Source organism: Hemicordylus capensis, chromosome 5, assembly GCF_027244095.1.
Source record: "Hemicordylus capensis ecotype Gifberg chromosome 5, rHemCap1.1.pri, whole genome shotgun sequence".
In the NCBI taxonomy this organism is placed as follows: Eukaryota; Metazoa; Chordata; class Lepidosauria; order Squamata; family Cordylidae; genus Hemicordylus; species Hemicordylus capensis.
The window spans coordinates 122,058,943-122,085,092 of record NC_069661.1 but is presented as its reverse complement, the minus strand read 5'-3'; the positions used below and the strand labels follow the sequence as shown (position 1 = coordinate 122,085,092).

The 26,150-nt window shown below is 39.2% G+C and overlaps 1 protein-coding gene across 4 annotated transcripts in view; it reads left to right on the top strand.

Annotated features, from left to right (window-relative positions):
• STX18 (syntaxin 18) overlaps positions 1-26,150 on the top strand; it is a 65,292-nt gene that overhangs the window by 6,415 nt on the left and 32,727 nt on the right. The window contains exon 1 of one of the 4 annotated variants that reach the window (XM_053252899.1): positions 11,673-11,691. The exons of the other annotated variants lie outside the window; for them this stretch is intronic. The gene's annotated coding sequence lies outside the window, so the exon portion shown is untranslated. Of the gene's footprint in view, positions 1-11,672; positions 11,692-26,150 lie in introns of those variants that run through there. 4 annotated transcript variants of the gene reach the window in all.

The following is a 26,150-nucleotide window of genomic DNA, read 5'->3' as shown; positions in this document are numbered from 1 at the left end:
CTAAGGCTCCCCTGAAGTCCGTGGCGTTTCCTTCTGAATAAACACGCTTAGGGTTCTGTGACAATCCTAAGTGTATTTACTTAGAAGTAAGTTCCGCAGAAATCACAGGGACTTGCTTCCAAGTGAACATACCTAGTCAGGATGAAGGTGTCGGGCTGCAATCCTAAAAATACTTTACCATTGAGCTGTTGATTGGTCCCTGTTCAGAAGCAGTGTGTATATCGGTACAGTTGGGGACGTGCAACAATGTTGGGGCTTGCTTGTAAGCTTATCAAAAGGAGCTGGCCCCTGTTGGAAACGGTATACTAGGCTATTCTTAACATGATTCTTCAGGGCGTTTGTTATTGCTAAAATATTTGTATACTGCTTTTCAACTAAAAACTCACAACGTGGTTCATACAAAAATAAAGAATAAAATAAATGAAAAAAATGTTTCTTGTCCCATAGGGTCTCACAGTGTAAAAAGAAGCACAAGGGAGGCAATAGCCACTGGGAGAAACACTATTCTGGGATAACAGACACAGCTTTTATGCCCACTGATCATTATTAGAGATCCACCACTAAAACCTGTTTCTTTTGTCCCGTTAGCAGTTCTTATTCATATTCTTATGATTTACTCCTATGTAACTGTGCCTAGGATTCAGCTGCAAGTCTGAAATCCTAGACGGACATGCTTGAGGGTAAATTCAGTTGAACTCTCTGGCAGTTCCAAGGAAACAGGAATTGGAGTGTCCCTAGTTCAAAATTGTACTCCCTAAAATTATTCAGATCCAGCAAAATGCTCAGGTCTGTTTTATAAAATCTCATAACTGTAAAGGTTAGCACACTTTTAAGTAGAAAGATATATTACAAAGTTTTGGTTTTGGCAGTGGTTGAGTTCTAAAATGGCATGCTGGGGCTCTGGACTCTGTAAATAGGCATTCTCTCTGAGCTCAAAAGTATTACTTCTGATCCCAAATATGGTGGCTGAATGTGATTATTTAGTAGAGAAAAAAGAGCACTCTGCACATGCTTGAAGTACTCATTGGGTTTTTCCCCACATGGCCCTGGGCTAAGCTCTGACATTGAAAAGAGGAGTTGTAGCTCGTGTCAGAAGTTTCTGGCACAAATTAAGCTCTGAGCGCACTAATGTTACCAGAATACGTCTGTTGGAGCATGCTGCTTGCGGAGTGAATTCCTTACTTCCATTTCTTTTCCAGTTGTGGCATTGTACTGGATTATAAAGCACTAAAACACTGTGCAGAATAGCAGTGCTTTCTTGAAGATAGCACTTCCTTTCCCCTTGGTGCAATTCCTGCTTTGTTCTTAGAAAGCAGACTTTCACCTCTAGAGGGAGAGGATTGTTTGCTTAAACTGCAAATATTATAGGCGCTCATTTAGAGATTGTATTGATTGAGATCCCATTTATGATAAATGCTTACGTTTAGCTTCAATTGTTTAGTTAAACTCCTCCAAATGTGTCTAGACAGAGTCTGGCCCAATGATGTAGGTTTTCTGGAAAATTGTGATGACCTAAATAGATTGTGATTTGATTTTCAGTGTTTGTTTTATTTATATTTAATAAACAAATCTTTTAAAAAATGTTAATTTTACATGCTGTGTAAATACCTCAAAGTATTTTTTCTAATAGCCAAAATCTTGATGTGAAAACTTTTAACTAAGAAGAAAATGCAATAAAGTACATGTGTAGTTCAACTCTAAATGTGTTTACTCTTAAGAAAGTTCCATTCAACTAGTGTATTTAGGATTAATATGGTTTGAATATTCAAACAAATTTGAAAGTTTATTTGAAAAATTATTTTTATTGGAATACTTGGAAATATTTTAAGATACAACCATTCAGTAGCATGCCCTTTCCTTTCCTGGGTTAAATTTTTAAGAGAAAAAGGAGCATACTGAAAACTCTTAATTTCAATTTGTCCAAAGAATGTACACTAGATATGTGGGTATTTTTTTAAGTATAATAATCTGAGAAAAGTTGTTTACAACTTTGAAACTACTACTTTTCCTAGTAGTGTTTCAGCTGATCAAGTTACTAATTAAACAGAGAATTTTTAAGGTATGTGTGAAATTCTTTAAAAATAAATAAATTCTGCCCCTCATCACTGATATTGACCTGTCAAAAATTAGGAGCCAGTCTTGGAAGAGATAATTATTTGGAACATGCACTTCTGCCCTCCTTTTTATGATAGATATTCCTAATTCAGTGGCCAATTGTGTTGTGTGAAGCAGCTAGCTACCCTAAATATGTTTTTTCTTTTAGCCATTTAACAGCAAATATTTTTGAGGCACCAGTGGTTTTATCAGCACACAACTCCTTGGATGCAGTACTAGACTGTTTCCACTCCCTCTCCAATCTTCTCTTCTGCAGTTTATGAGGGCTGCTTTTATTTTGTGCTGGTGTGGCTGATAGCTGCTTCTGTCTTATAAAAAGGCAAAAGATCAATGCAGACAAAATAGACCATAACTGAGCTGTAATGCCCATACTAGTGCCAATATTTGAGTGTGCAATGGCATTTTATTTCATTATGGCTTGCATAATGAGTCAGTAGAAGTGATTCATTGGTGGTAGCAACATTGGGCAAGTACTAACCGTTTAAGGGAATTTCCCCCCCCTCCTAATTGCTTTGTCTTTACAACCCCCCCCCAACAGCTATTCTCCTAAACCGAAATGTTTCCTAAACTGTTATGTGTTTAGTGTCTTTTATTTTCTTTGTTGCTTCTTCTAATATTAGATGTGAAAACTGTTGCAGACAGCTCCCTTGGAATGTCTCCTTGTACTGAGCTAAGATAGCACACCCTCTCCAAATTAATCACCTCTGTAATAATGCTTGGAGGTCTGTTAGTGTGAATAAACCCCTACTCTCACCCTAGAAATTGTAAAAATTATTTCCAGAAAGAATAGTTGTTCTGCCAAGGATCTAACATGCTGAAATATTTACAAGTATTCTAATATAAATACTTCTTTGGATTTTTAGATTTTATTTTTTGCAAACAAGCTGCTCACTCTTTTCCTAAGGTGTCATAACTCAACAGCAGAGGATATGTTTTGTACACAGAAGTTCAGTTCCTGGCATCTTCTGTTAAAAAGATGTTTTGGAAGGGGGCTGGGGAAAACCCCTGCCTACAACCTTGGGAAGCGGCTAGCTGCTGAAGTAGACTGTGCTACTTGTGCTAGATGGAGCACTTGAGTGACTTCATACGCCTTGAGTTGTGTGACAATTGTTGATGATGCTTCTGTAAAACTGTTATCTGTACAATGCTATAAAGTGATACATTAATAATAAACCCTCAACATAGGATAGTTATTTCGGATAATTTCCCATGAAGGGAAATTGCTGTCTAAGACAGAGTATTATCTTTTTTAAAAAAAAAAAAACATTTTTGAATACATTTATATGAATTCTTGCTTAAACTATAAACTTGGTTACACAGACAGAGAAGGCTTTCAAATTGTACTCTAGCTTTGTAGTAGTTATGTAGTCAGCCATTGTACTCTAGCTTTGTAGTCAGTTATGTAGTCAGCCATTGAGACATCAGGCAATTTCTTGTGAAAATGTAAATACTTTTAAAACTGTTGTGTATTTTAATGTTATAAATGTCTATAGAGTTGGTTGACTTCAGAATTGAAGAAAAATCAGATTCACACCAAATCATGTTTGCTTTTGAGAGTTCTCTTACTGATCCCTTGCAATAACCTGCTCCTCATGGTTAGTTCAAATGAACCACTGCTTTTATTTCTTGCTTGCTTGCTTCATGTGGCTGTGTCATGTGAAAACATGGTCACGGGCCTTTGAATGCAGCCAATTCTGCTCACCATGAAACTGAGACATTTCCCCATGCTTTTCATGTGCTCACTCATGTAAACGCTTTGCTATGCTTTCTTTGAAGTCATAATTGCAAGTCAGATGCTGTGTTGTGATCAGGGTGCCACATTCTCACCATAAGCTTCTGACTGGGGACTTTTAGGAGCACTCAATGGTTGCTTTTCTGCTTCATGTCATAAATGGAATATTAATTCTGTTTCCATGCTATATGGGTGTGGGGCTTTAAAGTCAGATTTTCTGAGTTCCCCAAAACAGTGGAAAGTGCATGGCGAAAGTGTGGTGTGAGATGTTTGTAGATGCCCTGTAAAAAGTGAATGAGTGAAGACGGGCAGTTCTGCAGAATGCCTGGTGTGAAAGCAACCCTTCTCCGGTGTCTTTGACAATAGCTGTGTACAAAAGAATTCAGCAGATGAGCCCTCTCCCACCATTTTGTTGCTATTCCAAAGAAAGTCTTGCCTCCCTTCATTTATTTGTGTTGAGCTGCTGCTAAAGGCACAGGGGTAGGGCCAGTAAAAGATGTCAGTCCTAGTTCTGAGGGCGTTCATCAACAAGTCGTTTATGGAACCATGGAGTATTGGGGAAAGTTGCTGAAAAGTGTAGTCTTTCTGTTACACCACTGTAAAAGTGTATTGTGGGATATAGAAGTGAATGATAGGGATTCCAAGAGGCTTATTCAGAGCTGTAAAGTTTAAACCGGTAAAACTAATTAACACAGGATGATGGCTTCTCTGCAAGTTCAGCTACGCCAGATCCCATGTCCATTTTTAATGTGTTAAGAAGTTATCACAGCCTGATTGTATCTCCTTAGTTTTTCGTGGTGACTCTTTCAGACTCATCTGGCAACACCCAGAGTTTACATTGTTGGGGAGCCAGTTTTTCCACACCAAAAGGGAATGTGGGGATTGGACTTTTCTGAAAGGTAAAGGTAAAATGTTCCGTTGAGTCGGTGTTGACTCCTGGCGACCACAGAGCTCTGTGGTTGTCTTTGGTAGAACACAGGAGGGGTTTACCATTGCCATATCTCGCGCAATATGAGATGATGCCTCTCAGCATCTTCCTATATTGCTGCTGCCCAATATCGGTGTTTCCCATTGTCTAGGCAACATACCAGCAGGGATTCAAACCGGCAACTCTAGGCTTGCTAATCAGGTCATTTCCCTGTTGCAAATTGTAGAGAAGCTAAAATCTTGTTGGCGTAAACTAGAATTCCCATCAAGTATGCAAAGCTTACTTTGATCGTAACTTGCACAGAAGCTGAGATATGGCAACGTGCTTTGCTTTAAGTTCACAAGGTTTGTTTTAATTAGTGACAATGTTATTTAGGAATTCTCATTTTCATTTCAGTAACTTCGCTGAGAGCCCTGGAAAGGACAGCATGCATATCTGCACCATCCCAAACTTAGTGGGTTTAGTATTGTCAGTGGTGCTCTTTAGAGAAATTAATGCTCATGTGTCTGGGAACTCAAAATGACTTGCAGTTCATAATTTTAACGAGAAGCCAGTTCTTATAAATTGGGCTCATAGATGAGGTCATAAGAAGTTATTCTCACTTGGTCTCTCTCATGTACCAATTTAAATATATTCTTTTACAACACACTAGTTGATATTGCTGTGTTTTATATTATATTTGCACACATCTATTTTATTTCTTGGAATAATTCCCATATCATACATTTAAACTGTACAGTCAAAGGCCAAGTCTTTCTAATATAATTATTAGAATTTAACTCATGAAGATAGCTTTTTTTAAATTGACGGAAAATGGCAAAGAAATGATATGGAACATTACATTTATTTCTAATTCAGATATAAAGAGCGTGCCTGAGTTAAAAGCAGATTAGGTTCCAGATCAATTAATAGTCCCTTGGGGAGTGCTTCTGAAGTCAGCCAAAGTAATGGGGATGTGAGTGCAAGACAAGCATTTGGAAATGCTAGGTTCAGTCCAGTTGTTTTTTTACTAGTCTGGATATATTAAAGGTGAGAAATTTGGATTTGCAGGTCATAGTTACAGTAACCCTATCTCTCTGAAGTCGCATAAAAATGAAGTCTCTCAGAGGCTAAAAGGCTAAAACCCTAAAAGGCAGCACAAACTGATATCACAAGGGCAAGAACTCCCTGTACTTTTTTCTGAAGTATGTGCAATGTAGGACAGAGTTTTATTTGTTAAATATAACTGCTGTTACTCAGAATGAACAGTTGTGCAAAGAGCACTCTACTTCCCAAGCATAAACTAGCTTTAATCCTGTTCAATAGTTACAACTCCCAAACATCTCTGTTCCATAGATAGAGTTGCCGTGTTTTTAAACTGGATGTGTTGCTGAATTTTTCTCAGCAGCTTGCCTGATAAATTTAGCCAACTAAGTTTTTCCCGGTGGTTCTCAAACTATGGAACTCTTTTCCCAGCCATATTTTCTTGGTGCCATCATTACTGTATTTCAAATTATTAAAATTTTAATAATTTAAAAACTTGTTTTAATATCTATTGTATTCTATTGTTTTTTAATGTATTTTAATTTGTAACTTTTTAATATTTTAGATTTTGTACACCGCCTAGAGATGTACATATCAGGCAGTATAGACAGATAGATAGATAGATAGATAAAATGCCAGGTGAGGTTTGCCTGTTCTCACAAGTTTTTAGTGGATTTTAATGATATTGGAGTTTTAGCTATTTGCTTTTTATCTTACATTTTACTTTGGTTTTAACCTCTATTTTTAGAATCTTTGATTTATCTGCTGTTTTTGTTTGGATTATGTTTATTGTAGCTTAGTGTTGTTATTGTCAGCCTCTTTGGGACTGTTCCATTAAAGGTGGTGTAAACATATTCTAAGTAATAAAGAGTCTTGTTTAAGGCGGGTCTTCCTTTAAATTTCCTGTTAATTTCCTTTTTCTTAAAACCCCTTGGAAATACACTCCTCTTCTGAGACTAGGACATTCTCAGCAACCTCACAAATCTTAAATTTTTGATGGCTGTCATCCAGAGCAGCACTTCTTGGACATGCTAGGAAAACACATCTGTGCGGTGGAGAGTTTCCCTACTATTGCTGAGCCAGGGTTGAATGCAGGGTTAGTGGGGGGGGGGGGGGAATTTTGATGATTGCTGCTGCCTCCAGAAGTGCCCTGTATCGCCAATATGTCACTGAGGTCTGACCTTAGGGTCATATTTTTGGGTGACAGGGCACTTCTGGAGGCAATACAGATCACTGAAATTTGCTCCCCACACCCCACTGCACACTTGATGTTACGCAGCTAGGAAAGCTCTCTGCAGCATGGATGTGTCTGATGGTGTGTCCATGGTGTGCTGCTCTTGATGTGAGCCACAAGCTTATATTTGTGGTGTGGATGTGCTTTAGATGAAATCAGCTATTCTCATAGGAGGATGGTTCAGTCTTCTCCAATCAAGAGAGAACTGATCCATATAGGCTGAACACTTAAGAAGCCCTTGACCGTGCTTGTGGAGATTCCAAATTTTACTTTGTATTTCCATTTCCTAGTATCAGTCAGCTGATTCCTTTGGTACCAATGGATGGTCAGCCCCCCCCCCCCCCCGCCAACACAAGCATTGTACATCAGCGGTTCCTCTAATTTTTTTTATCTCTGTGCGGAATGAGTTTTGTTCTGAGCGCAAGTGTCAAGGGAGTGTGTGCACACTTGCATTCAGAATGGGGCCTTACTGATTCAACTTGAGCGAGATCTAAAATTAACTGAGTGGACATCCAAAAACTTGTGCGCGCATGCACAAGTGCATGTCTTAGAGGGAACAGTGTTGTACATTATTTATTAGATTGGCTGAGCAATATCTGAAAGATTTTTAATGTATTTTAAACTGTTGGGTAGTGACTGTCACTGTCAGAGTGAAGTTTGCATTATCATGTGGGATCAATTGGTTGCTCCCTTGACAAAGTGCTATATATAGAATGGTAACCTATCTATTAGGAATCTATAGGTCATCTTCACCCAAGCACCTGATCTTTGATGTCCCTATGTCAAATAAGTAATATTTTGTTTTTCATAGAAAGGGTGCCCAACTTTGCAAGGAGTGACCATTGGAGCCCTTTGTCCCAAATAAGACTTTCTAAGAATTGAAATGCATTGAGCACTTAATAGTTTTGACCTGTGATAAATCTTCCAATCAAGCACCATTTTGAAGCTCTTTTTGCAGTATCTGACACCAGACAGGTTGCATTGTATCAGCGCATGCTCCCAAATATGCTAATAAGTCAGACTGTGCAAATAGTGGCCAACATCCAGACTAATATTGTGCATGCCAAAAAGCATTTCATGTGCTTACCGAGAGAGGGGTGATTTTTGTCTGTCTTTTCTTCCCTCTGTAGCTCACTATTAGGGATGTGCATGGAACTGGCAACTGCCAGTTTGAAGGTGGGGGGTTGCTTTAAGGACTGGGGAGGGTGCCCTTACCACCCATCTCCACCCCGGCTTTGTGTGCAAAATTGGTCCTGTGTGGCAGCAGTGTACCTCCTTGCCGCCTCGGTGTGTCACTGGCTGGAAGTAGCCAGAAGAGTATGGTGTGTTTTGAATCGGTTCAGAGGTCTGTAAAAGGGCCTCCGAACCGGTTCTGTGCACATCCCTACTCACCATGCCTTTAAATAATATATCCTCGAGGGTTGGGTTGCAGGAGATGTTTTTCAGTGCTCGCAGCATTAGTCTGCATGTCAGCCAGTATACTTTTTCCAAACTGAGCTCATTTTAAACATGGTTTTAGCTAGTGGCCCACAAATATTGGCTAGCTTGGATGGTCACAGCCAGGTCCTTCCCCATGGGCTATGGTCTTCTTCCTGACTTTGCACTGCACTTCCAAAATGCAGCATGAAGTCAGGGATGGCCAGCCCCCTGTTCCCTTCTCCAGCTCTCAGCTTGGTATTGAGTAGGGGAATGAGGCGTTATGCTGCACAGTGTAGCATGAAAAGCCCCAGTGCATTTCTCCAGCTGCTGGAGAGAGGGGGTGGTAATAGTTGGCACAGTTGTCCTGTGGATCCATTCGGAGCACCTCATAAGCTCAGTGTACTTGTGGGTATGATCTCTGCCCCACTTTCCAGCTCCAAGCTGTAGAGGAGTACCGAGGCATGTTGTTTGGGCACTGTGCTCCTGAGCTGCTCCAAGCACCTTGGAAGCACGGAGCCAAAACACACCCAGGACTTCTTTGAGCCTTAGAAGTGGGGAGGGAAAGAAGATTGTTCCCACAGTTACGATGCTCCTCGGAGGCAGTGCAGTCAGCTGTGGGGAACAATCTCTGCCTTCTCTCCAAGACTGGGAAGAAGCAGGGTGGATTGATCTTTAATTTAATCCCCAAGGAAAACAAGGCCAGTTTGAGAATTTTTCTCTATGTAGTGTTTAGATACTTTCTAAAAGTGCTTACTGATTGATTGATTTGTAAGTAAACTTGTAATATTTATAATCAGAGTACTGATTCTTAGCTGGTTGCAGAGATCACATAGTTCACATAGGTGTAAAATAGGAGTAAAATGTTATCAAGATGGAGCAGCAGATGATGTGGTGATCTGCTAGTTCCTGCCTAGCCTCAATAAGCCACAATACGTATGTGAATTATTGTGCTGTATGATAGACTGTTCTTTACAAAGAAAACCAGCCTTTCATCATTCTGTTTTACAAGAGTGTTTGCATTAAGTTTGGATTTCATTTTAAATCAGCTTATTTTTAAAAGAGACATTTACTATAGCTGAAATGTTAAAAAGAAAAAAAATCAGAGTTAGAATATCAATTTTTATTCACCCTGGGGAAAGGGTTGGGCCTGTTGTCATGCTTGCCAGGGGGTGGTGCAATATTTGCCATCGCAAGCAGAATTGTGGATACTTGGAGCTAGCTTTTTAAAGACGCCTTAGCTATGAAAGACATCAAATGAAAACTATGAGGAGGAGATGGTTTTACAAGTGGAACTCCAGATAGAGAGACTTTTTTCATTTCATTGGTATTCTGCACCAAGGAAAGACTAATTCTTCTCCAAGAAATAACCCAGTTCAGCACTCTGCCATTTATGCAACACTACATGGCACAGCGGGAAAATGCTTGACTAACAAGCAGAAGGTTGCTGGCTCGAATCCCCACTGGTACTGTATCAGGCAGCAGTGATCTAAGAAGATGCTGAAAGGCATCATCTCATACTGCATGGGAGGAGGCAATGGTAAACCCCTCCTGTATTCTACTAAAGACAACCACAGGGCTCTGTGGGCGCCAGGAGTCGAAATCGACTTGATGGCACACTTTACTTTTTACCTTTACATGCAACTCTGCATATTGTATTTTGTTTTCAGTTTCTTGTCATCTTCTAAATCTCCTCTTAAAAATCTTTGTACAACTTTTATTTCTTTTTAATGCTTAGTTTTTGCGCAGAACAATGAAGTGGCAAGAAGAGAAGTATGGGTAAGGGATAACTGGCTGCTTTATATGACTAGGGAAGCCATGAGGAATGGGCAGAGAAGCCTTTTATAGGCTTTGACTGTTTTCAGACATGTGTCTACAATCATGAGGGTTAATAACTTAAGGTAAATGAAAGCCTAGGAACTCAAGATTGTGTGCTAGGGTTTTGTTCAAATCTGTGACACATTCTGTGCAGAATTCTGTGCTGGAGAATGGCAAACTACCAGCCCTCTCTAAGAAGAGGCAGAATTGTGCCGGAAAGAAAGCTGGTAACCAGTATCCCCTCTAAGAGGGCTTCCCAGATGTTGTTGACTACAACTCCCAGAATCCCCAAGCAAAAGCCCTTGCAGCTGGGGATTCTGGGAGTTGTAGTCAACAGCATCTGGGAATCCCTGTGAAAGGGAAACACTGCTGGTGACCTACAGAGTAGATGTTCCCTTTGTGTTGGCCCTTTTGGCAGTGTTTTGGTGCCCTGGGCTGCACTTCTGTTTCTTGGTCAAACTCTTAAAGTCCTAGTACTTCTGATGCATAATGTTGTACTTAAATTACAAAGGAATTCAGGTATTCTTCATAAGTATTGCCTGCCAGACTAACTTGGGGACACACCGGAATATAGAAAGGTTTTTTGTTATTTGACCCAATTACGTTATTTGGTCACTGGAGGTATCGGTGTCTCATAGATAAAGATATCTGAAAATAACTGTCTTTTTCATCCAATTAGTGTAGACTAACTGGTCCCATTGTGTTACATGTAAAAGTTTCAGCAACCAAATTGCATTATTATTTCAAAATGGCCATGAGATTGGCAGGTTTCTAGAAACAGAAGAGCTTCGACTGAAATTTCCATGTTCCTGTCTTTGAAGAAGATTATATGCTGAGATGAGGTGAGATTGAGGGGGATGGTTAGTAAGTGTTAGAATCTTCCCCTCTTAACTTGTAGTTAATCGTTTCCCCTGGAATTGTCATTGTAGATTTTGTGTTTGAATTAGTGCAAGTTGATGGGAGCCAAATATGGCCATGCTCTTGCTAATCTCATTCTACTGGACATGAGTTGATATTCCCTCCTTCACAATAGCTCCCACACTTTTGTGGTAACGGCAAACAACTGAAGACAGCAAAGTAACATGAAAGAGAAGCATGAAAACAATTTAATGATTAGCACCGAAACGAATGTTTAATGAAAATAAAAGCCATGCCTAAGAGTCCTAATGCTGACTTTTGGAAACCAAACTGTGCTGTGGTATTTGGAAAGCCCAATGTCCTGTACAGTAGATATTCCAAATTGCTTGGGAACTGGATCTTACATTTGCAAGCTTGGAATGTCCTGCAGATAATTAAGTTGTGGTCAGGCTTTAGAAAAATACAAAGTTCTCGAACTATGATTTTATAAACATGCTGCAATAACATTTCTTTATATTTAACAGTTTCGTATAGAAAGCTGATACTCTCACAAGGCATTGATTAAAGGTAAAACATCAAGAAAGGAAAAATATTAAATTAAAACTTCAGTTAGGATGTTGACAGTTGGTTTGTAATATTAAACAGATGTGCATGTTCTTGGGATAGTCTTCTTTCAAAACCTTGTTGCCAAGATTTTTTTTTTTTAAAGATAGCAACATGATTTTTTATTAATGTTTAATTCCTTCTACTTTAGATGCTCCTTTGCTTTGGTTAGGTTCCCTCAGATACTGAGATGTTGTTGAATGAATTTAAAATCTTAACTCATGATATGGAATCAAAATTGTACCCATTTATCTGAATGACTGGTTTACAATATCTAGGCAAAATTCTGACTTTCACTGTGCATGTTAAATTCTTGTTTGTGTAATTGATATGTGTGTGGGAGCAGGATTTGGTCCACTTAGAACCATGTTGATTGAAGATAGTTTATAATAGGTAACAGAAAATCATTAGACTTCTTAGATTAAATTTTAGTTCAATATACTTCTGCTTCCTTTTTAATCATAAGAAAACCACCAGGAAATGATGTGATCAATCACAGAAGTTCGTTTCGAACGAGTGTCACACTCAGTGTCTTTTTGTTTTATATTAGTAGTTGGCTGCCCATGGTTGGTTCCACCCCTCTCCCCACAAATTATGTTGTTGTGGGCATCTTTTGCATAAATTAATGATGTCACACTGAAACAATATTTATTCCTATTATCCTGGTGTGAAGAACAAGTATTTATTTATTTATTTATTTATTACATTTCTATACCGCCCCCATCCAAAGGCTCTGGGCAGTACACAACAAATAATCATAAATATTACAATTAAGATGGCTAGAAATTAAAGTATTCCCTTCTGAACTTCTTTCATCTTCCCAGATTCATGGGAAATTTCTACAAGCTCTCCCTCAAATTCTGCGTGCCCTCCTCATGTGTCTTAAGGTACCACTGTCTTATTTCTCCAGGAATAGACATGATTAGTGGATTTAGAATTGCCAGACTACAAAATATTTGCCTCAGTTGCTCCACCCCTACTTATATTTTTTAAAATAAACATAAAAGAGTCTAAGGCTGGCATTCCAAGAGCTGCTTAGACATGCACAAAGAGCTTGTCAGTGGAATTCTTTGCTTTTTTCTTTGAACAGCTGACCTCTCTCCCCCATCCCGCAATATTATAAACTGCTTTTGAAACTCCCCTCAGTTTCAGAAATGTTTGCTATGTGAAATTTAAGTCTAAAATCCCAGTGGACTTGCTGAGCTAGTTTCATGGTTTCTTGTCTCCTGACCTAGATATGACTATGAGTAACTATAGATGACCACCTACCAGGTAGTAACTTGTCTAGGTAGGTTTTTTGGGTTGTTTTTAAATTTAGTAAGCTAGTCATCTACATCATCCTGCTTATGTGTTTTGTTGGAGTTGTGCTACTCCTCTGCAGTCCCAGACTTCTGACTGGATGCAAGTGTGTGGTAAAATCAAATAATCTTCAACAGACAGGTTGACATTACAGACAACTGGCTTATCATGGCTATGTGCAGGTCTTCTTAAGTTACCTTTTGATAAGTAGCTATTTGTATTCACCTTATATCAGCTACAAAGGCTATGCATTAAGAAGACCTTATCCAAAGACCAAATTTCACATGCTTAACATCCATTTTCAATTTGCCCCCCACCCCCGCCACACACATACATTTTAGAGGCTGTAGTTAAGTTGAGCATAGACAGCCAAATAAGCATTGTCAATAATTTGAATAAAATAAACCTTTTGTGTTTTTCTTTTAATATATTGTACTTGAATAGTTAGAACCCATTATGCCCTGCTATGGTATAATTATGGTTGGTAGGATTGTTTGACATTATATTATCCCTGGTCTGGAAAATTGCAGTAGCCTTTAGGAGTGGTCTGTGGGTTCGCACAGTCTACTTAAAACCAGGTTTGATATAACTGTTCTGGAATGTAAAACACTAAATACTCTTTTCATACTGTGGATGCATTGTGAAGAAGCCTTTCCACATTTTCCTCACATTTAAAAATAAACGTGTTTCATTTTGTTTCAGACCATTTTATCTGAATTTAAAAACCCGATTTATGTGAAATGTAAGCAAGTGTTCCCAGTACAAATGGAAGGAAACTGGAGAACTGCAAATATGGGGACTTCTAACAGGCTCGTGTTGCTTTGTGTTGCCCCTTTCTGTTGTTTTGCTGATACTTTACCTCAGACAAGAATGAATGCTGCAAGTTGACTTGTCTTGAATTTGAGTGAGTTACACTTGCAATGGCTGAAATTGTGGCTTAGTAGCTCTCCCAGATGTGGTAAACCTGGGCTTGGAGACTGTCTCTTCAGACAGCAGGTTGGGGCTCATTCAGATGCTCTTCTAATATGTTTTTAAAATGCTCTCTCTATAGAAAAGTAGATGTTGGGAAGAGTTCTAGCCTAGCTGTCTCCTTGACATGCTAGGGGTGTGTGTGTGTGTAAAAGAATGGTCTCCCCACCACCAGCACCATGGGGGAACATTCCATCATGTGAATCTCTACCTGCTTTTTAAGGTTGTACTGCCCAGACACAGATTTACTGCTTGAGTGAGACTAGGCTTCTTTATCAGCATCAGGAAGACATGCTGGAAATAGCTTTGTATAGTGAGGACTTGCAGCATCCATGGGGGAGACTGTGTCATGCCATCGTACCCTTACAACAGTCTTACGAGGTTGAGGGTTACCCAGTGAGCTTCATAAATACAAAGACAACAAATATTTTTATATACAGCTTTTCAACACAAGTTCCCAAAGCGCTTTACATAGATATAAATAAATAAAATGGTTCCCTGTCCCCAAAGGGCTCACAATCTCAATAATAAACATGATAGACACCAGCAACAGCCACTGAGGGATGCTGTGCTGGGGATGGATAGGGCCAGTTGCTAAATAATTTAGCAGGATAGGGCCCTGCTAAATAAAGAGAATCAGCACTTTAAAGAGGCACCTCTTTGCTCAGTTAGAAGGGAAGCAGGGGTTCCATGACTGAATGGGAATTTGATTCTAGGTCCAAGTCCAATACTCAGGCTACTACATCACCATATCTCAATTTATGTTTTAACTGCTTTTGGTTGAAATTATAAAGACAAAAATAACTACAGTTGTATTTTCAGGAATTCCAACAATAACATCCATACTGTTTTAATCAGTTTTTGTTGATTAATTGTGATTGATTAATCTCTTTTTGTTGGCACTTCTATATAGCAACTTCCCATGCTGTAAAATGGGGCTTATTGATTGCTATTTGTAGGTTTTTGTTTGTTTAGCTAATCATAAAAACAATTAATATTATTCTAGGTTTTAGTTATTCTTTATTAGGTTGGCCCTCATGCTGAGATATGAGGCATTGCATGGCCCTCTTTGTATCTGTTGAATGAAATTTTCATGTCCCCCACCCCAAAAAAGAGGCAATTTTAAAAATATGCAAGATGTAGCAATTAACCTACATGTACGTATATAATACGAGAAAATGGGCAGCTTATTACATTCAAAGACAGGATCTGATAGGCTCAAATTGCTTAAAACATCAGTTATTGAAGATCTACCCTGGGGAATTTAAGAAACCATTTAACAGATGAAAGTACATTTTGAAAAGTTTGACCTTACAGGCAATCATAAAATGAATGCAAACAGTGCTTCTCCCCCTGAAATGTATAGAGCCCATCTGTGTCTAATCCAGTAATTACAGACTGAGTTCAATTACCTTTTCAAACTTGGAGCAGACTGGAGACTAAGCAGTGAATGCGCATGGGGTTTTGTCTAGACCTCAGTTGACCACAGTCTAAAACGGGAATTTATATCTAATTTTATTTTATTTTGTTCAGTTTGATAGCTCTTAAAAGATTTATTTTGTGACTTAGTTATCAGATCTTGGAAGCCTTTACTCATAGGCTCGGTGCACGCTTATTGCTGGACTTGTATGTGATCATGTATTTAAAAAACAAGTCAGTGGGAGTAGTAGTTGGAGTTCTGCAGGGTAAAGATTTAGGGTTTTTTAGCTCCCTCTGTTTACTCTTACATCTTTGGGAAGTAGCTAAGGTTTTATTTCTTAAACCCTGGGGTTTTTTTTTATGGTTCTTTGCTAATACTCTGTGGCCTATAATGTGTATGAATTATGATTTGAAAGAATAAACAATTTTCAAACTTGGTTATAAACAATGAAGTACCTTTCTAATCACTCATTGAGGTTCCAAAATCAACTGGGGGCAATGGATGCTGTTCTTGTTTGGGATTGATTCTATGAGGAGTATTGGAATAGTTAGGATCCTGTGTTCTCACCTAGTCTCGTCTTTTCTTCTTCTTTTTTAGTAAGTGGTCTCCTAGAATCTTTTCAATGGCAAAATACGGCTGGAGTGCATAGGTGCCTAGATCTAACAGCACAAAGTTAAAATGGATCCTTAGCTTTGGATAGTTGGAATATACTTTCAGCTATTTATCTCAATTCATTCATAGAAGTCCTGTGTACAAGTCCACAGCCACAGTAAATATTTAATGTAAACCACTCTGAGCCCTTTTTGGAAGGGCGGTATAGAAATTGAATCAACAACAACAACAAGCTGATCCGGCGCAGACCATCTGAGGCCCTAGTTCTCGGTCTCTCCTCCCCATCTTCATTCCCCTTCAGCCCCAGTCCCTGTTCTGCTTTCCTTTCCCTCCCTTCAGCCAGCCTGGCGGCGCTTTCCTTTCCCTCCCTGCTAGCTGACGGTAGTTTCCCTCACCAGCCTGGCTGGCGCTTTCCTTGCCTGCCCACCAGCTGGCTGCACTGCAACCGCCTGGCGGCCACCGCCACTTCTACACCACAGTCACCTGCTGGCCTGGCAGTGGCCGTTTCTATATCACTGCCGGCCAGCCCGGCAGTGGTCACTTCCCCTCCGTGGCTGGCTACCACTTCTCCTTAGCAGGCAGCCAGGCCACTTGTCTCTGTTGCTAATCGGCAGCTCACTTGTGAACTCTCGCAAGAGCTGCCACGCAGTATTTAGGGACACAAAGGCCTAAGTGGTCAGTGATGTGAGTTATGCCCTGTGGTGCCAATGCAAGGTAGGTTTCATGTTAGAGTTCAAGTACTTTTTTATGATGCCTTAGGGAACAGTGCATGCTCAGAACAATTCTAAAAAGTCACTGTTTTCTTAACATATAGAACCTTAGGATTACTCCTAGGGTCAAAACTTCTGCTCCCAGTCACCAGAGGGAGGGTTGGAATTACAGCCACTTCCACCACTATAGCTCCTGCAACATGAGCCGAGTTTGTAGACAATGTGAGCAGAGCAATTTCCCAGTTGCTGCCAAAGCTGTGCCCAAAGTGACATATACTACAGTTATCAAATAGGCTCAATTCAGACATCATATCAAAACATGGCTAAGGAAACTTGATTGTGGTTTGGTGTGATGTTCTGAACTGACAGATCATTGTTTGCCTTCAGTCCACAAATCAGAAACTGTGGTTTGAGATGGGTTTGCAAAATTGGTTGGGCATGGTGTCTGATAGACCAACCATAGTTCCAGCCTTAATTCTGTTTCTGGAGGTCATAGTACCTAGAAATGGGGATGCTGATTTGACTGCAAACAAAACATAAAAGCATTGCTTAGTGAGTAGAGCTGGGCTTGTGGTAGCAAGAATGAATTGTCCCCTTTGTTGAGCAGGATCTGTCTTGCTTTGCATTTGGATGGGGGACATGTTAGCACTGCAAGTTATTCCCCTGAGGGCAGGGGTTCTCAACCTTGGGTCCCCAAGTGGACTCCTATAATCCCCAGCCCCAAAGGCCATTGGGGCTGGGCATTATGAGAGTTGAAGTTTAACAAAATCTGGGGACTCAAGGTTGAGAACCCCTACCTTAGGAGAGGGGACCATTGCTCAGTGGAAGAGCATCTGCATGCTTGCATGCAAAAGGTCCCAAGTTCACTCCCTGACATCTCCAGGTAGGGCTGGGAGAGACTCCTGCCTGTAACTGTGGACCTGCTGCCAGTCAGTGTAGACGGTACTGAGTTAGATGGACCAGTGGTCTGACTTGGTATGAAATGGCTTTCTATGTTCTTATGTTCCTAAATTATGAGTTTTCCTAATTGTTTGGAAGCTCAAACCATGGCTTGGGTTCTAAATTATGGTTGGTGTAAATCATAGTTGGGTATAGTGTTTGAATTGAACCATAATGTGATAAGTCTATCAGGGACGTAGCAAGGTTGGAGTGGGCCCAGAGACAAGATTTTAAACCTCCCCCCCCCACTGAAGTACAAATAAAAACACTCGCATCAATTTCAGAGGATGAATACAACTGAAGGAAGCTCGGGCGGGTGCATGGCTGGGGGAGTCAGTCATGTGACTTGCCTCAGGACCCCCCCCAAGGCAATGGGCCCCCAGAAAACTGTCTCCCCTTGCCCTATTATAGTTACGCCCCTGAAGTCTATGTATATCACTACAAATCTGCGTCTTTTGTCAGGAAGCTGTGCATTGCATGGTGGGCAGAGAGCACACACACTCCCTCCCTCTTGCACTTCCCACTCTTCTTAGTTATACTCAGCAAAAAATGTTGATTACAGCTTTGAAACTGACGAACTTGCCTTGACGAACTTGCCTTTGAAACTGCCGAACTTGCCTTGATCGGTGTTACATTGCATTGTTTCATACAAATAATTAGTATTTTTAGAAATGGAAAAATTTCCACAGAAGTGCAGTGGAATATTTACTGAGAAATGTACAGTTTCATTTCTGTCCCACATCATGAAGACACCACAGTGTCAGGGGTTCATTTTTATGGTGAATGAGAACTTTGAGAGCTCTTGTGATATATGGCTGTGTAGGCAATGGCGTAACCAGGAAATGCCTATTGAACTACATCCAAATAATGTAGGTAGTAGCCCCTGCACAGCTTAGTTGGGATATCTGTCTCCAACAGGCTCGATTGTATGGATAAGATGAAGTTTATGCTTTTAAATTGTACCATGCTGAGCCACTTTAGGAAGGGTAGTATATAAATCAAATAAAATGAATGAGCAATAGATGTAATTTAGTATCTCCATCCAACACTTAGCCACCTAATGCCACAGCGGGGAAGTAACTTGCCTCGGGAACAAGAGGTTGCCGGTCCGAATCCCCACTGGTATGTTTCCCAGACTATGAGAAACGCCTATATTGGGCAGCAGTGATATCGGAAGGCATCCTCTCATACTGCATGGGAGATAGCAATGGTAAGCTCCTCCTGTATTCTACCAAAAAGAACCACATGGCTCTGTGGTCACCAGGAGTCGACACCGACTCAACCGCACAACTTTACTTTATTGAACACTTGCCTGTACCTTTTAACTCATTCACATTCCGTTTTTCTAAAAAGGAAAAGAAACAAGCCAATCAAATTGGGTGTTTGTCTAGAGCTATTCCACTCTTAAAGATTCGTATGTTGGTTCACCATGGGAAGCAGAAGTGTAGTCACTTACACAATAAAATCAATCTGCTTAGTGCAGAGAATGATAGAGGAACCTACAGTGGTTATCTGACCAGTTAGGTTTGCTGTTAGCTGCTTCTGCTTCCTGCCTATCAACAGCATTGAACTCTGGGAAAGTGGCTGTTGACAGCTTTGTATTGGCTGCTCACTCTTACCCTATTTGTGTCACATCTAACTTCCAACCTGCCTTCTGAACCAGAGTACATAGGAACATAGGAAGTGCCATATACTGAGTCAGGCCATTGGTTTATCTAGCTCAGTATTGTCTACACAGACTGGCAGCGGCTTCTCCAAGGCTACAGGCAGGAATCTCTCTCAGCCCTACTTTGGTCCAATAAAAAAATCTTGTCCTATTAAAAAAAAAAAAAATCTTGTCCTACCTTGGGGAAGCCACAGAGGGAACTGGAAACCTTCTGCTCTTCTCAGAGCAGCTCCATCCCCTAAGGGGAATATCTTACAGTGCTCACACTTCTAGTCTCCCTTTCAGTGTACTAGTGTATATTCATTGAACATGCATTAATAACTGTACATGCATTCAGTCTGTATGCGTGTTCACTTTGCACAGATGGTACATGTGGTGAACGTAACATGTGAATAGAGATTCTATGTTGCAAAGGAGTCCTGCATAAAATGGGTACCCTCACAAGTTTACCCAGTGTGAGTGGTCACAGTGACTTCAGTGAGATTCCACACCAATAAATCCCTCCCTTTTAATGTATTTGTTTTCTTTGCATCCATGCTCCAAGGAACTCAAGGTGGTACACATTATTCCACTACCACCGCATTCTGTCCTTGCAACACTACTGTGAGCTGGGTTGTGGTGGGTAAGTACCTAGCCCAAGGTCACCCATTCAGCTTTATGGCTGAATAAGGATTTGAAGCCAGGTCTCTCCATTGTAATCCAACCACTATGCCACACTGGCTTCCTGTATTTTTATGTTCTAAATGTATCTCTGTTGCCTTACTGACTTTGGAAGTTGGGGGGGGGAGGGTGTTTTTCCTTGATACTTGAGAATATTAAGAAATGCTCTAGACAGTACAGCATTTATTTGCTGTGTATGATGTGTGCCTTTCCAATTGGCACCCTTTTAAATAAAATTAAGCTGAACAGCAACTTGACTTTTTTTTTTTTAAAGGGGCGATTGGCTAAGTGGGTATAATTACATTGTAAGAAGTGGCCCATCAACTACAATCCTGTGGCTGCATACAAAAAGACACTGTTCAATAAACGGGGCTTCATTTGCAGTAACAGCACTCTGATTTTCATTAAATAAATGGTGTTTTCTGCTATTTTGTCTAAGCTCAAGATTAATTTCTATGGTTACGGGTGGATATAAATCTAGCTTGCTTTTTAAGAATGATTGTGTTTGTTCATAACAAGACCGACAGCCGCCTCCTTTAAAAAAATAATCTATTACTTTTACTTTCCTGCCTTTCAAATGTGTAGCTGTAGTTGGGGCAGGACCCCAAAGGCATCATAATAATGTAAAGATTACACTCTGAAATAAAAACTATAGAAAGTAGACACTAAAAAAAATACTAAGTGGAATTCATGGTTTTAAGCAAACAAAAGAGAAAATCTTAACTGTACACCAAGACTTATAAGCTTACATACTTTTCCTATACATACAGAGCTGGCAGTCAGGCATAACTAATACTTATTAATGTCTTTTCATTATAAATATTTATAAGTACATAATTATAATGCAGTTCTTGTAACCTTGAGAAAACATGTTTGTATGTCCACTTATTTTGGTTGAGCAGAAGGGGAAATTGCCCATAATTTTGTTCCCCTAAAGATAATTCTATCATCAGTGTGTGTTCTGTGTATATTTAGCAAATATTGATATACAAGCCAGATTGGAAAATTGTCCATATAGGGATGGGAAGACTGGTTCACACAACTGTTTGTGTTTTCCACATGGAGACTGTATAATTTTTAATTCCCTCGTGGTAATCAGTAAGACCTATTTCTCTCTGTCAAAAAAACCATTCCCACCCACTTTCTGCTTTTTTGAGAGTAAAACTGCTAGATGGGCCTTATTTTTAATTATCTTAACTTAAAGGGATTGCCCTATATTACTCACTGTGCAGAACAGAATTGTTATGACAGAATTTCAAGAGGAAAGAGAGAGCATCTCTGAAGTATAAAATTTATCTATAAAATTGTATCTAGGAAATTAGCTTTTTGGGGGGTGGGGAGGAGTGGAGGTAAAATGAAATTGACAGATATACGAATTAAAACTATAACACCATATTGAATATTGACAGTTTTAAAAGAATGCTTTGTGAAAGAGGATATCGGTTTATAGTGGGGTGCTGGTGGTGTGTGTGGGGGTGGGTGGGTAGGGAGGTTGTATATATTATATGCAACTTTTTATTTAATTTGTGGTGTTTTACTTATAGGAAAATATGTTTGCCTTCATAGGTTTGGCACTTTAATCAAATTTTGCATCTGGTATGCTGTATTCAGATTATGAAGTGTCAAGAAAATTCTACCGTGTACTGAGCATACTATATTATAAAGATGTAATCCAATGTGTGTTGCAGAATTGGTACATTTTGTGTAACTTCGTGTAAGATTATTCATAATGGGTCTATGTAGAAGTAGGTGCACCTAATCTCCAGTATAGATCCGACTTTCTTAACTGATGCATACTTACTTGGGAGTATTAACTTCGAGTTTAACTTAGTGGGAAATTAAAGTAAGTAATTTCAAGTAAGGATCAGGCCGTACATAATTATTTTAGAAAGCCTGACTTTTTTTTTGGTCAAGAAAAAACTGTATTCAGGGAAAACATTTGAAGATGTGTGCTCTCTTCCTAAGTATAGTCCTGTCTACCTTGTTCCAGTTACCATCTTCTGTAATGAATCTTTCATGTGTGCTGAGGTAACTTGTAAAAATAGATATGGGCTCTGCTAAGGAGATAAGGGTAAGCTCCATTAGTTGCATTCATTTTTGTTTACTTGACATATGATAAAGATCTTAAATGTATCAAGAAGAAAAGGAGAAGGGAAAAATATCTTACGTAAAAGCACAAATAAAGTTCAGTGCAGTTACTGAGAATTGTTTTAAATTGTGTGCGTTTAATCAGCAGAAGTAAAGGTCAGTTTCAATAAACATGTATTTTGACCAATTTGCTTTTATTTCTGAGCCGAAACATTCCCCATAACTGTTGTGGCTTTTGTATTTCAGTCAAAGAGGTTTTGGATAGTTGTGTGAAAATATAAATATTAAAGAAAGTTATGATTGGAGTTGGGCAATAAAACAAAAAAAGGGAAGTTTTTATTGAAATCAGATGTGCTCTGTAGTGAAAAAGAAAATGTGCACACCAGCAGAACTGCATATTTGGCTGGCTTGAATGAGGGCGCTTCCATTTGTTAGTTCAGCAGATAAGGCTGATATCTGGTTGGGCTCTTCTTGTTTTTCAGTTGAGCCTAAGAAGACTTATTTCAGCCTCTCTATACATGTGTGTGGCTAATGAACCCATTCATTCTAAGCTTAGTTGTTGTGTTTTTTTTAATGTATGAATTGTGTTTCAAGCAGTCTGTCATTGCTTAAAATGCTCAGCTGTATTAGTTTTTGCATAGGTTAATCTTGAAGTTAACACTTCCCTGTTAGTGTGCTCCATATGGGTATGTGAAGTATTCATCTCTCTCTCCAACCTTATGTATGATGATAAGGATATATTTAATCAATTTCTTTGGATAAAGACTTGGGACAATCTGTCAGGTAATTTTTCCCTACAGGATCTTAACTCATTTCAGCAGGCCTTGCATAAAAGCTATTCTCAGTGCATCTGTAAACATGCATGATTTGAAGCTGTGAAAGTGTCGCGATATTATAAAGTTTTGTTTGAGGCAGGGGCTTGGATTTAATGATCCTGTTGCACAAGTGAAAAGCACTTCGACTTACTTAATGGAGGGGTCACTGATTCCCCCTGCATCTGCAGTTCCCCTGTTCCTGCAAAAATAGTGTGGGGTTCCCCAGACTGCCTGGAGCCAGTTTTCAGGAGAATAAGGTACGGGGTGGTGGGATATGTGTGACTGCGTCAAAAACCCAGCAGCTCTCTATTGGGTAAGGAAAAGTGTCGTCCAGTCATGATTGTGGGATCTTTGGATTTAAGTTATAATTCCAGAGTATTAAACAGCAGCACCAAATCATACAACAATCCCCATAGCTTATAGTAAAGGATGTTCTGTCACTTGACATTTAGGCAGTCATTTTTGTCGTCTTGATCCTAAAAAAACCTAATCTTTAAAAAGAAAATACAATAAAATGCTCGGCTTTAAAAATAAAAGTTTGAGCCTTACAAAATATCCTAGCTTCCTTTTGACCATGTTGTTGCTATATAGTAATGTAGCTTTTGTCTTGGTGGAAAAATATACTTTAAATACCTCTTGTCTTCTACACCATTCAAAAATGAAACTGGAAAAATATACTCAAAGATAAAAGAATGCAGTTGTAGAAAATGTTATTTGAAAATTGTATGATTTTGAAGAGTGAACAGTGCTGCACAATATCCCTTATTTCAGGGCTGCACAGCCTTCCAGCTGTTTTTGGACCACAACTTCCATCATCCCAGGCCATTGTGGCCAGTAATCAGGGGATTATGGGAGTTGTAGTCCAGCATCTGGAGGAGGGCTGGTGTTGTGCAGTCCTGCCTTATTTTTACATATATCTTTTGTTTCAGAATGTTTGTTCCTATAGAAGAGAAGTGTCCTGTGCTTCTAAACTTTCACACATCCATGTAATGTAATATTTGTAAAACAGTCCCCAGTTGTCCCCTGGTTTTGAAAGTTTGAATCAGGAAGATCAGAATTTTACTTTGACATCAAATAATGGCCAAATTAAAAAGTGGTGAGAAGATATGTTAGATGCAGATAAACTGAAATTTCAGGATTTCTCTTCCTGTTTAGTTGTGCAGACATTCACACTGTAGGCCTTCGTACTGTCCCCCTTTCCAGAGAGGAGTTGTCATTTACTGCAGGTGTTTTGGCAACAAGGCAGGATGAGCAAGAAAGGAGTATCCTGAAAAAAGAATGCAAGGATGCCAAATTGAGCTTTAAAGCATAACTATGAAAACTTTGTCAGGCAATATGATGTGTCTTCTTTACAGTATAGTCTTATTACAATCTGTGCAATTTACAATTGCACAATCAGTAAAGTAAGCAAGCATTGTAAAACAAACTTGTAGTCAGTTGCCTTTTCAAATGTGCTTTAATTTTGTGTGTTAGATTGTCACGGCAGAATAAAATAGATGCTTCCTGAGTCAATATTTTGTGTCTGTAACTAGATAATTGTTTTGTTCCAATTGAATTTATTTTTTGTTATGTAGTCTGCTGACTTGTCGAGTTCTATTCCATCCCTGTAATGTTTAATTAAAATGAATTTACTTATTTAAGGTTGTCATTTATCCCAAAGGTGTCACAAGACCAGTTACAGTCCTTTAAATTAAGTTGATTTCTTAAAACTATATCTTCTGTTTTGCATCAAATCTGTTTCAGCATTTTAGATTCCCCACCCCCACCCACCCCAGCCCACACTTTAGGAATTTATGCATTTCATGTACTAAATATTTAGGTTTCATTTCAGCTGAGAAACATTTGATGATAATGGTCTTTATCTTCTGAAAGTATTTTAATAAGAGACAACCCCACTTCTTTAAAACTAGAGGCATATAAATAAATGTAAGCAATCTATTTCCATGTTTTATTATTTCTGTTCCTTTATTACTATGCAAAAGAAGAGAAGGGGGCCGGTGGAGAGAGAGAGAGAGAACATGAGTATTGTTTAGTCAACATTTAAAGTTGATAAAATTCCGGTGCATCTTTAAACCTCTTTTATATAGAATGTATTGACCATCACACTTCTTTGACCTTAAATTTTGGATTACATTTTTGAGTGTGTGTATTTCTTTATATATGTTTGATTTTTACTGTAGCACTCTGTAGAATAGCTGCCCCTAATAAAATGTGCAAATTATGCTTGTTAATACAAGTGATATAGGTCCTGAGTTACTGTCTACTTTTAGACTATTTTTTGTTCCCTATTTGTTGATGTAAACCAGAAGCTGAACAAGGTAACAATTTTCATGAGATTAGAGGCAGCCAGGCTGACTGTCTCCGGGCTTTCTGCTCCCTCACTTAAAGTCACGGCCACCCCTATCTTTTGTTTAGATATCGCTTGCTTTTTGGAGTTTCACATTACTGGAGCAATTGATCTGTGTGACCTATCTTAAGAACTTGAACATTGCAGTGGAAACCTAAACCAAATGTATAGCCTCAAGAGACAAATCATCTGAAAAACTGGTCAGCTGTCATTATGACATACTGTACTTTCTCTCCATAAACCTGTCTAGGATAGCACTGTGAGCCGTTGGTTGTGTAAAAACGCTGGGGAATAAATCTCATTTGTGTCCATTCAAATGCAGCAGTTCAGGGCTTTAGAGTAAGCATTTGGATCTGTTCTTCTAATCTTTTCCACAGCTGCTATATCAGAGAGCCTGTATAGTACATGGATTATTCTGTTTCATCTGGCTGTGAACTCAGACCCTTGAATTGTATACCTGTTGGGATCATAAGCTTGGGAGCAAGGTGCTAATCGTGTATGTACTTGGTCAAATGCTTGAATTTTTAGCTTTTAAAATCCTTGGAAGTAAAAGCACTGCTTCTGAGGCCTTTCCCCTTTAAAATCAAATACACGTATTTAATATGGAAAGAACTACTGAATATTTGCATCTTCCGGCATTCAAATGCAGCAGCCATTGCACGGTTCTGTGGAGTTGTTCTAACAGAACTCAGTGGGACAGTGCCAAATAAGCATAAATGGGACTGGGCTGAAAGGTTTGGAACATCAGGGTGAGTAACTTTGCTCAAAATATAATGGTTGTGTTAAAAATTATTTTTCATAATTTAGTTCTCCATGCTTGTACTTAATGACTGCAGTTGGTGGGTATATTGTGCTTATTCTACAGTATTCTTCTGCTAAAATAATTGCTCAAGTTTCT